This window comes from Triticum aestivum, chromosome 5B, assembly GCF_018294505.1.
Source record: "Triticum aestivum cultivar Chinese Spring chromosome 5B, IWGSC CS RefSeq v2.1, whole genome shotgun sequence".
Classification (NCBI taxonomy): domain Eukaryota; kingdom Viridiplantae; phylum Streptophyta; class Magnoliopsida; order Poales; family Poaceae; genus Triticum; species Triticum aestivum.
This window is the reverse complement of record NC_057807.1, coordinates 138,323,903-138,336,613: the sequence shown is the minus strand read 5'-3', so window position 1 is coordinate 138,336,613 and position 12,711 is coordinate 138,323,903. Positions and strand designations below refer to the sequence as shown.

General features: G+C 52.4%; 1 pseudogene; it reads right to left on the bottom strand.

Moving 5' to 3' along the window:
• Positions 1-232: 232 nt before the first annotated feature.
• On the bottom strand, positions 233-703 carry LOC123115853 (uncharacterized; annotated as a pseudogene).
• Positions 704-12,711: the final 12,008 nt, after the last annotated feature.

Genomic DNA, 12,711 nt, shown 5'->3' with positions numbered 1-12,711 from the left:
CGGATTGCAACATCTTTTGTATCGAATTATCGAACTATGTTATCTATGCCGGATTGCTATGTGCTATGTTGAAGTACGTAGAAATTGTAGAAATTGAACAGGAGAAATGATGTCCGTCCGGTCACCTTCAGCAGACGCGTCCGGGCGCAGGAGTATAGGGATTCAAATTAGGTGACCGCGGCTGATGCTCTGACAAGGAGTACTACATCATTTATTTGGTGAAATTTGTAAATTATCGTTCACACTCAGGCCTCACATCTCAAACGGTAAACAATTAGCAAAACAGAGACAAAATTCTCGAAGTATATTAGCTTACGATTAACCAAGAGGCGAGATGCAAGCTACTACACAATACTCGGTATATAAATTAGCTTCAGCTTAGAGGCGCTCGAGCTCCGGGTTGTACACATCGCTGGGCTGCGGAACCTGCTTGTGCGGCAGCGGCTTCACCCCTCCGCCGCCGTCTTCTCCTTCTCTTCTTCCTCCTTCTCCAGCTTCGCTGCGCCGCCCCCACCGCTAACGACGTCGTCGCCTCCGCCTCGTTGCTTCTCCGCCGTGTCTGCACCCAGGAACTCGCGTGGCGCGCCACGGTGGGCAGCCGTGCCGTCGACCTCGCTTGCCTTCGCCTGCTGCTCCATGGCTGCACGCGTCCTGTATCGGTACGCAAAGGGCGTGTGTTACTTGCGTGTCTCTCACCGGCCGATTCCTCGACCGCTGTTTTGTAAGTGCGCATGCGCGCACTGTATGCCCGTGCTACGTGTGCAAGCATGCGAGCGCTTCGGCGGTCGCTGCGCCACGTCGGAAGGGTACGTGTACAGTGACCATCTGTCCTTGTCTCTCGGGACGGGGACGTAAGTGTGTATAATTTCCGAGCCAGTTTCACTTCCGTCTGATCAAGAAAAAATCATAAAAAGTTAAAAAAAATCATGATAGATAGTTTAGGAAAAATATCCTGTGCTCCAGGATAACCTAAGGACAGACGCTGATATCAACCGCTTGTTTCCCCTTCCCTGCGCTCCCCCGCGCCGGTAGCCACTCCGGCTCCGGCGGCCACCCCCCTCCCGGCGCCCATGGCGAGCCGCGTCCAACTCTCTGGCTCCACCTCCGTTTGTTCGTCTCCCTCGGCCGCTCCCGGCTCCGCTCGGCCTCCTCTGCCTCGGGCTTCGCCGCCCCCCCGGCTCCGTTCCATGGTCGTGGTCCCTCCGCCGCCTCCCGCGCCGCCCGCGCCTGGCCCGGAGGATGGGGGTGCGCCTTGGCAGCGGGTTCGTGGCCGGAAGGACCGCCGGCCGCCGGCCGTTCGCCCGCAAGGCGGTGGTTTTCTGCCGTCTCAGTCCCGGAGTTCGACCCTTCCGGTGGAGCTCCATGGTTGCTGCTACAATTGTGGCGAAGATGACGGCCATATCTCCCGCAACTGCCCCAATCCAACCAAGTGCGTCCATTGTGGCGGATTCAACCACATCTCCCGCGGCTGCACGCGTCCCCGCCCTCGAAGCTCGTCGCCAGTGGAGGCCCGTCCGTCACCTGCGTTGCGCCCCCGCCCTCCTTCCCCGGCCGTGGCTGACCTTCAGTTCCCGCCGCTCCCCTCACGCATCCCCTCGCCCCCGGCACGGCTCCCTCCGCCGCCGCCGGGGACCGTCCGCGTGGGTCTGCTGTGGAGCCAGGTTGTCCGTGCCGAGTCGTCTGGCAGTGTTGCGGGACCGGTGTTCTCTGTGTCGTTCGCCCCGGCGGCCTCTCTGGTGCCCCCGGTGGCTTCGCGGTACGTGGCGGACGACCAGATGGACTGCTGCTTCTTGGAGGCTGGGCCCGACATTCGCGTCCTGGAGGAGGAGCTCTCTCGCGCGGTCGTGGTCATCGTCGTGGGATCCCGGCAGGCGGCGGACCTCGCCGCGGCGGCTGCGGCAATCGTGGAGAAATTCGAGCTCAGGCCCCTGGACATGTCTATCAGGAGCTACTACCCGCAGGATTTCCTTGTGCTCTGCCATTCTGTGGAGCTTAGGAACCAGATTCTTCGCCGGGGCCGGGCTGGCACGCCTCTGTTTGATCTGCTTTTCTCACCCTGGTCTCGTCTCTCCGGTGCCACTGGCATTTCCATGCCGTTCTTCGTGTCGTTGATCCTCCATGGGGTCCCGGCCAACTCGTGAACAAGGCGCACGGCGGACACTCTCCTGCTCGGCCTGGGGCTTGTCGTCAAGGTTGCGGAGGCCACAGAATCGAGGCGCGACATGGCATGCTTTAGGGTGTGGCTCCGCACTGATGACCCTGCGCGTATCCCTGATCGGCGAATCCTTGTCGTCGAGGAGCCGGGCCGCAGGAGTGAACGTTCCCATCGCTCGGACTCTGAGGTGGATGCACTCTGGTACCCGGTTGCCATCACCCACGAGGCAGCTGTTCGTCTCGGGCCTCCGGTGGATGTTCTCCCACCGCCGCCGCCGCCCCCCTCGCCGCCCTCGGAAGACGACCGTGATGATGCTCGGGGTAGCGGTCGGGGTGGTACTGGTGCACCTGGAGCTGGTTTCGACCATCGCGCTCCGTCGTCCTCGCCTAGGTCGCCGGCCGGCTCCTCGGCGGCGTCGGCCCCGTCGCCGGCAAATCAGCGGAACGTTCAAACTGGTGCCTTGCCCAGTCAATGTGGGCCAGTGGAAAGCCTGGGCGCGGACACGATCGGATCAGCTGCCGCAGTCTGGCTGTCAGCCTCAGTCGGCTCGTCAGAAGCGGACAGCGTTGGTGCGGTTCTCGAGGTTGGAACGCAGGAGATTGGCTCCCCCTCGACCTAGGCCCGCGTTCGGTGGAAAGCAGGGTTGGCCCACGCGGCTCGTTGTCGCTCCCGCGTTCTGGCCATGGCTCTATGGTTCGGTGCGGGGGGCTGGCACGTTCAGAACCATCCACGGGCCCCCCTGCGCTGCCTGGCGACTTTGCGGCCCCATCGCCCTCGATCAGGATTGGGGATTGGGCTTTGTCCGTTCCGGCAGGACTGCATGGCTCGGTCCAAGTGATTCTCCCGTGCCCCGAGACAAAAAGTGACCATTGGGCCAGTTGCTCGTTGGATGGCTCAATCGATTTGGGGGGAGCAACCCCTTCGCCGTTGAGACCCGCAAGACATGCAGATGTGACGCAGCCATGCACGTCCAAAGAGGGTTGGTTTTTGGTCAGTCTGTCTGAGCATGTTGATGCCCTGTCTACCCCACCGGTGTGAGTACAGGCTCAGCCTTCCTTCCAGGATCAGGTGGACCAGTTTTGCTCTGGGTTTGGGCAAACTCTCACCCCACTCCTCGCGCAACCACAAGCTAGAGCGGTCCCTAAGCAGCAAAGGAGGCCTAGGCAGAAGTGGCCACAAATCACTACTCCGCGCCGTAGCGTTCGGCTGGCCAAAGCGGGGCGTGGGTCTGGGGCTTCCAAGCAGCAGGCAGTTCTCATTCGGAAGCTCTGCCTCGCAAATGAAGGCAATGTGATCAGTGACGCGGCACTTGAGGCCTACGTAGACTTGTTTGACAAACCGTTGATGGATTGCCACATCAAAGCGGTCCTAGCCTTGTTCGGATGGGATGCCTCTGCCTTTCCATTGTCGGGCAAGGATGAGTTGGTTGTGCAGGGCCAGTAGTTTGCTCTGCCGTGGTAGTGGTAGGCCTTCGCTATGTCGTCACAACCTCCGAAGATTCTTGTGTGGAATGTACGTGGGCTAAACTCCCCGGCTCGGCGGAGCTCGGTATACCAAGTGGTGGTTGCCTCTAGTGCAAGCATTGTGTGCCTCCAGGAGACGAAAATGGAAGTGATCACGGTGGATGTTGTTAGACAGTGTCTTGGCAATAAATTTGACGGTTTCTATTATGTTCCCGCGGTGGGTACTCGTGGTGAGATTCTCCTAGCTTGGGATAGTGTGGTGGTCTCTATCTCAAATAGGCATGTCACGGCCAATACAGTCACTGGCCTTGTCACCCAAGATGGGATGCCCATGTGGTGGCTCACGGGGGTGTATGGACCCCAGGGAGATGCGGATAAGATTGAATTTATCCAAGAATTGAGGGACGTACGTGATCTGCATGCGGGTGCTTGGACAGTTGTGGGTGATTTCAACCTGCTCGTAAATCCCGAAGACAAGAACAGAGTCACGTTTAACCGCAGGATGATGGCGAGGTTTCATGCCTTCCTAAACCGGATGGAACTTAAGGAGCTTTATCCCAATGGCAGACGCTACACTTGGTCGAATGAGAGGCGGAACCCAACCATGGAGAAGATAGACCACATCTTCGTAACCAACTCCTAGGAAGATATTTTCCCTAGAACTTGCTGACTGCCATGAGCACGGCAACATCTGACCACTGCCCTCTTTTAGTTGACCTTGATGTTGAATTCCAGATTGGACGACGGTTCAAGTTTGAGAGCTTTTGTCCCAAAGCCGACGGGTTCATGGACACGGTGCGGGAGGCTTGGCATGCGGTCCCAGCTGAGGGAAACCCCTTTGTGGTCCTAGATAATAAGCTTCACGCCACGGCAAAAGCACTTCAAAGCTGGAGCGATAGATGGATTGGCAATGTTCGCTTGCAGCTCGCGATTGCTATGGAGGTTATTGGTAGGCTTGATGTGGCCACGGAATCGAGATCCCTCTCGGAGGAGGAACATGCCCTACGTAAGCTTCTGAAGAAAAAGTTGTTGGGGTTGTGCTCGCTCGAAAGAACTATCGCGAGGCAAAGATCACGTCTGCTATACCTCTCCGAAGGCGATGCCAATACGGAATTCTTCCAAAGGCAGGCCCAGCATAGGCAACGCAAAAATGTGATCACTGCCATGCAACACAATGGGGCAATGTACACTGGGCAGGACAATATTTCAGCTTTGGTGGATGACTACTATACTGGTCTGCTGGGGAGAGCTCCTCGTAGGGAGGTAGCGATAAACCTGGACTTGCTCGATCTTCCCTCCCTAGATCTTGCGAGCCTTGAGGAGCCATTCACGGAGTAGGAAGTGGAGAACACCATCAAGACGATGCCACTCGACAAGGCTCCTGGTCCGGACGGTTTTACGGGCAGATTTTTTGCCAACTGTTGGCACATCATCAAGGACGATTTCATGCGGGTGTTGCACCAGTTTCACTTGGGAGACTCGAGGGGCATGGCTGCCATCAACAAGGCACTCGTTACTCTCCTGCCGAAGGTAGCCGGTGCGGTGGATATAAAGGAATTCCGGCCGATCAGTTTGGTTAATGGCCTGATTAAAATTTTCGACAAGATCCTTGGCACAAGACTTGCGGTGGAACTTCCGAAGCTTGTGGGATGCCACCAAAGCGCGTTTTTCAAAGGGCATTCCCTCCACGATAACTTCATGCTCGTGCAATGCATGGCTCGACACCTTCATGCTTTACGGAGTCCTGCAGCCCTGCTCAAGCTCGACATTACTAAAGCTTTCGACTCTATTCAATGGCCATTCCTGATCAAGGTCCTGTGTCGTATGGGCTTTGGCCACAAGTGGCTCACCTGGATCTGTGGACTGCTCGATACCTCCTCCACGCGAGTCATGATAAATGGCCGCCCAGTCAAGCCAATCCTGGCGTGTCAAGGCTTCAGGCAAGGTGATCCATTGTCGCCGATGATATTCATCCTATGTATGGAGCCCCTCTTTGCGCTTTTCTAGTTTGCTCCCGAGCATTGCCTTCTTGCTCCCTTGGCTCGATCTGGCATGCAACAGCGCGGCTCAATGTTTGTGGACGATGTTGTGGTCTTCATCAAGCCAAGTGAACTTGAGGCTGCAACCTGCAGCGTGATCTTGACTCTATTTGGTCAAGCTTCTGGGTTGTCTGTCAATCTGGCCAAGAGCTTGGTTCTTCCCATTCGATGTTCTCCTGAGGAGATTGAGCTTCTATCTTCCATGCTGGGATGCCCTTTTGCCGCTTTCCCGTGCAAGTACTTGGGTCTGCCATTGACACTCCGGAAACAAAGCTCGGTGCAGCTCCAGCCGCTGGTGGATCATGTGGGCGACAGTCTATCTCTGTGGAAGGCTGCATCTATACCAAAAAGTGGGCGGCTCCTTCTAATCCAATCTGTGCTTTGTGCAATCCCAGTCCATTCCATGCTAGCGCTTGATCTACCTGCCAAAACCCTTGCGGCCCTCAACAAAATTTCCCGAGGCTTTCTGTGGTGCGGGAAGAAAGATGCCCAAGGAGGAAACTGTTCTGTCACCTGGGACGCTGTGTGCACGCCCAAGTGGGTGGGTGGCCTTGGGATCCCGAATCTTTAGTGGCTCAATAAGGCTCTGCGAGCCAGGTGGGCTTGGCTACAACATGCGGACCGAGCCCGATCATGGGCTGAGTTCAACATCCCTGTTCCAGCTGAAGCTCTAGGTTTAGTTCATGCGGCGGCACATACTACAATTGGCAATGGCAAAGCTACCCTCTTCTAGGATGCTAGATGGCTGGACGGATGGAGAATTGAGGAGATTGCACCCGCAGTTCATAGCTTGATTCTGGACTAGATTGAAAGATCCAAGATTGTTGCTGATGCTCTACCCAATGATAGCTGGGTTCGGGACCTTGGCCCCAACCTCTCACCCCAAGATCTGAACGCGTTCTTGCGGTTATGGACCCTAATCTCTGGATGGCAGCTCTCGAACGATGTTGAGGATACACTTTCTTGGTCCTGGAGAAGGACGGACAATTCTCCTCTAGATCTGCCTATGCCGCTGGATTCATGGGGCGCATCGTCTCCCAGACAGCGGCTTTCACCTGGAAGTCGAAGGCGCCCTTGTGATGCCACTTTTTCACCTGGCTTGCCCTAAAGAACAGATGTTGGACCTCCGACCGGCTGGCCCGCCGTGGTTTACCTCACCAGGATTCCTGCCCACTTTGCAACCAAGATGACGAAACCATTCAGCACCTTCTTGTGGGCTGTGTGTTTTCTAAACAAGTGTGGCACTGGCTGGGTGGCCTCAAGAATAGACCTAACTTCGAGCCCCAGCACGGTGAAGGCCTTGGTGACTGGTGCCTCCGTCAGGATCGTCCATCTGCTCATCGTAGATCCACTCGCGCCAAATGCCTACTTGTCATGTGGTGCATTTGGAAGCACCGAAATGACATCGTGTTCAACAGAGCTACCCCGTCATTCACTGCGGTTTCACTTAGGATTAAGGAGGAGGGCACTCTATGGGCTAGGTCTGGCCTTATGAGAGGCAACGCTATAGGGTTTGAGGTAGAAGATGGTGGACTGGATCGAGAGTAGTGTCTCGTGTGTATGGTGGTGTTGGTTAACCCCGGCATGTAAATTTTCAATGTAACCGTAGACTCGGGACTCTTCCTTCTTTCTTCTTTAATGAATGATACGCACACTCGTGCGTATTCAAGAAAAAAAAGGACATACGCTCCCATGCAAGGTCTGCCACTGGATCTAGATCTAACGGTTATATAAAGATGCATAGGACCTGTACGTAGTTATCATACTTCCTGAGGTCTTTTGTAAAAAAGCGCGAGCTCTAACCCTAAATATTGAGTCTAAGATCGAACGGCTGAGGCATTCCAGAGCACCTAAGCTAGGTGCTCCCGAAGCACCAGATATTCACCCAGATAGTTTGGTGTATAAGGTGCTCTCCAAATTTCATATTATTTGAACGTCTGAATAGCTCTCAGCAAATAAGACAAATTGGGTCAGAATAATACATGTAAAAGATCGTGAATGTCGCCTAAGGGGGTGAATAGATGCCTTAAAAGAATTACGGTTTAGTCTTGAGAATAAAACTAGGGTTTAATTTGTCAAGCACAAAACCTAAATCGATTAGGCTCACCTATGTGCACCAACAACTTATGCTAAACAGGATGAACAACTAGGTGATAGCAAGATATATGTCATGAAACACTATGGCTATCACAAAGTAAAGTGCATGAGTAAAGGGCTCAGGTAAGAGATAATCGAGGCACACAGAGACGACGATGTATTTCGAAATTCACACCCTTGCGAATGCTAATCTCTGTTTGGAGCGGTGTGGAGGTACAATGCTCGCCAAGAAGCCACTAGGGTCATCATAATCTCCTCACGCCCTCGTAGAATGAAAGATGTCGTTATTCCACTAACGGACCCTTGAGGGCGATCGCCGAACCGTACAATTGGCAACCCTTGAGGGCGGCACCGAACCCGTACACTTTGACAACCCTTGGGAGCGGTCACTGGAACCCATACAAATTGCTTGCGTCAATCTCCACAATCTAATTGAAGACCCTGACGCAAGCCCGGATCTTTACACCACAATGGTTGAGCTCCGAGACCCCCCCAACCGTCTAGGGCGCCCAAGCACCCAAGAACAAGCTCTACCAAGCACCGAGGAGTAATAAGCTTCTCAACTTTTCACTTCCATGTATCACCATGGGGAACTAAAACCGATGCAACTAATGCAATGGCAAAGGCACACATAGTGCCCAAGTCCCTCACTCTCAAACCCACCAAAGCAACCAAAGCTATGGAGGAATATGAGGGGAAGAACAAGAAGGAGAACACCAAGAACTCCAAGATCTAGATCCAAGGGGTTCTCCTCACATAGAGGAGAAAGTGATTGATGAAAATGTGGATCTAGATCTCCTCTCTCCTTTCCCCTCAAAACTAGCAAGAATCCATGAAGGGACTGAGAGATAGCAAACTCGAAGAAGGTCAACAACGGTGGAAGAACACAAGCTAGAAGGATAAGGTTCAATGGGAAAGAAGACCCCCTTTTGTAGGCACCCTCAAACCCAACCATTATGCTCACAGCCTGCACACAAGTGGTATTACCTCTCCATGGAGCGGTACTACCGTTCGGGCGGTAGAACCAGGAAATAGAGCAAAGGCGAGGAACCTCGGGGTGGTAGTGCCGTCGGAGCGGTACTACTGCTCATCCCAGGGGTACTACCGCGGAGAAGCAGAACACATGAGCAGAGGAGGTAGGGCAAAGCAAAGCACGACGGCAGTACTGTAGCAGCGGTACTACCGCCCGACCGGGGCGGTACTACCGCTTATAGGCGGTACTGCCGCACTTCACTGTCGCCCTACCACCACTGAACCCGACACAAAAAACAGAACCCCTAGAATTAGCGGAAGTGTGAGTGGTACTGGAACAGCAGAAGTACCGCTTACAAGCGGTACTACCGCCCGACTGGGAATAGTACTGCCGCTTACAAGAGGTACTACCGCAAGGGTGCAACAAGCAAGCCCCTGAGCAAAACATATGCAGCAAGAAAACCAGAACTGCCATAACTTCTACATATGAGCTCCAAATTGAGCAACCTCAAGCTTGTTGGATAGATGACGACAAATACTATCCAACAGCGACAGGGATGTATGCCTATGATATAGAGGAGTGAAACCTCCATCAACAAATAATCGACATAAACTTCCACATCGAAAACATCATAGAAGATGCACATGAACTTCGTTTTTGATGAACTCGAGCTTGTCAAGAAGATGACCATAAGCTCCAAAACTAACAAAGAGAAACACCAAACAAAAACAAAAAAATGATGCAAGGATGCAATGGTTTGAGCTCTCTACGAGCGATACGATCAAGCTACTCACTCGAGATCCCCCTTGATAGTACATCAATTGATCCTACAACCCAGTCTCCCAACTACCACCATGAGACTGGTGAAATGGAAAACCTATCAAGGGCAAAACTTTTCCTTGTACACATTCCACTTGAGCTAGATGATGAGGATCTTGACTTTCTCAAGTTGGATTATATTTCTTGATTGCATTGGCTCGATGAAGACAAGTAGATTGCTCCCCATACTCCATTATGGGTGAGCCACTCTTCGGCACATCTTCACAAGTCCATTGTCACGATAATGGATGGCAAGCTTCAAGGATGATCTCTTCATGATGCTCCACTTGAACTTGCACACCACAACCTAACCCCGCATAGAACTCACATGTAGACCATGGGTTAATACACAAAGCGTAATGGACAATGATTACCATACCATGGGATCACTTGATCCCTCTCGGTACATCTTGTACGCTTTGTGTCTTGATCAACTTGATTCATTCTTTGAATTAGTCGTGATCACCCTTGTATCATATCTTCTCTATGACCAATCCTTGGATAATTTCTTGAATAGCACCTTGATCACCACATAAACTCCTTAAAGCCAAAACATGGACTTCAAGAAGTGCCTATGGACAAATCCTATGAATGTAACTCAAGGCAACCATTAGTCCATAGAGAATGTCATCAATTACCAAAACCACACATCGGGGCACCATGCTCGTTCAACATGCACAGTAAATTCTTTTATAGATTTTAAATGTATATATTTTACCTAGAGTTACTCAGATGTCCAAATGATTTGAAACTTTACGTGCACCTCACGCACAAAATTATCTACCATGCAAAAAAGAATGTTTTTTTTATTTTATTTTGAATTTTTTCTTCATTACATGTACAGATGAGCCTGGGCACCGAATTGCTGCTTTCGTATAATTTGCACAAACTAAGTTTACACTTAACTTATGATAACGAAAAATCTTATATATGTTTACAAGGAGAAATAACCTATTTATGAACTGGGCTGAAATTATACCAACTTTTTATTTTATTTTTACGAGAAAACTTTCGATCTACTCATCAACTTCATGGCAGTACAAAGAGCATCATAAATAAAAAACTACATCTAGATCCGCCGATCACCTAGCGACAACTGCACATATTGGAGCAAGTTGAAGGTGCCCCACTGTCATTGCCCCATCAGAGCCGGGCAAAACTTGTTGTAATAGACAATCGGAAAATCATTGTGCTAAGGCCCCACAGGGACAACACACCAGCACAATGACCGCTACCGATGAAGAACAAGAGGAATGAGAAAAAACCAGTCCATGACACAGCACGTCCCAGACAACAGACAACAATACCATCACTAGAAGAGACACAAGTGGAGAAGAGGTCTTGTCGAGAGTATCATAATACCAAGACTTAGATAGTTGCCGAGAGCACTCTCCTGTGTTTCGATCCCCCACGACATGATATACAAGAACATCCACAACCGATGGATGTCAAAGCATGACTGCAGGCTCCGCTCGAAAGGGACAAGATATTGTATAAATGCAAGCCGAGAGAGTTTCTTCGAATAGGAACCTTGAGTAGAGATCCACCATAGTAGATCAAGACGACTAGCAAGTTGGCGGGCCACCTTGCGCCACCTTTGAACAAAGATGAACCAAGGCTACACCAAGAGCACGAAGCTCCCCGTGGCACAATGACCGCCATTGAAAGGAACTGAGCAAGCACAACAATCGGAAGTCAACATCGAGGCACCACATGGAAGGGTGGGCAGGGGAGCGGTTGTCGTTGTACAAACAGAGACAAAACGAGTATAGGTGCACTCAAGACCACGTCACTGGAGAGGTTAACAATGACAACGCAAGGGACTAACGTCATGGTCGCTCAAGTACACGATCCGAGCAGGGATTTATCCCAAAGTACACCTATACTCTGGCATATCAGGGATCAAAACAACACCATCGAAATGGAAAACGACATGAAGCGTCCACGCAGTCTCGGACATCAGCAGATGACCAACCATGACTTTCTCACAATCCCCAGCCACTCCTCCACGCGATGCATGCAACACAACCGGCAAAAGCGTCGGGGCGTGCTATACTGGACGGGGACGGTCCCAAGGCGAAGCTATTCCTTTCGGCAGTGAGCCGACAAGCACCTCGGTGGGGAGGCAAGGCCATGAATGTTGACAATCCACAAGGAGTACTAGGAGGTGGGGGGCTCCAGCGCTTTTGGAGACACAATGCCACCTTTGTGGGTAACCGCACTAGGAGGCACGCCATTGATTGGACGTTAAAATAAGTCAAGGGAGTGGTAGGGACGGAACGCAAGGGTGGGGGCGACCATGGACAAATCCGATGAAGACCACCACACGTAACTAATGACTAGTCCGACATGAGAGGCTCGACCTCTTCCAACCCTCACGCAGCTAACGGGTGGAGAGGGACTAAGGGGATGGGTGGATGCAACAAAGCCGGCAACGGTGTTGGAAACCACATGGGGAGGTTCGGGGCGGGATGCAACGATCGGGTGTCAAGGGGGATGCTCAGGAGGCCATGAGCTCGGGCACCAGCGGGAACCACATGCACATCATCCAGGACGAGTGCAGGCGTGGAGCATGCACCAGCGCGCTGCGACGGGGATCAAATCGGACAGCTTCAAAGGCTCCGCATCAGGAGCAAGTGCTCCTAATGCGGAGTCTTGGAAGCCATCTAATTTGATCCCGCGTATGGGGGTGTCAACCTCCTGAAGAGCATGCAGCGCGCGCTGCAATGGGGATCAAATCGAAGCACTTCCAAGACTCCGTATCAGGAGCAAGTGAATTAGTGCCCAAGATTGTTAGGATGCTGACACCCCATGTGGCTCGGCGGTGCGGGAGTGGGCGGGGTGGGGGGATAATGATGCTTAAAACATTTGTTCCTTGGAGGCGAAGCAGAGTGGGGGGAGGGGTGCCGAACAGGGATAGGGAGCTTGGATTGAGGGAGAGTTGTGACCCCAGGTTAACCTCATAGGCATCATAGGCTTTCGTCGCCTTCGTTGGTGATGGCAGTGGGGCTGGTGTGATTGGCCTTGGCGGCTACTGTTTTGGGGCTCCCTGGTGTCGCCTCGTGGAGCGGCACGGTAGCGAAAGTTTCTCGTTTCAAAAAAGATTGGAGGACTTTTAAAAAGATGCATTCACCATAATATAGATGCATAGAAAATGGTATATGC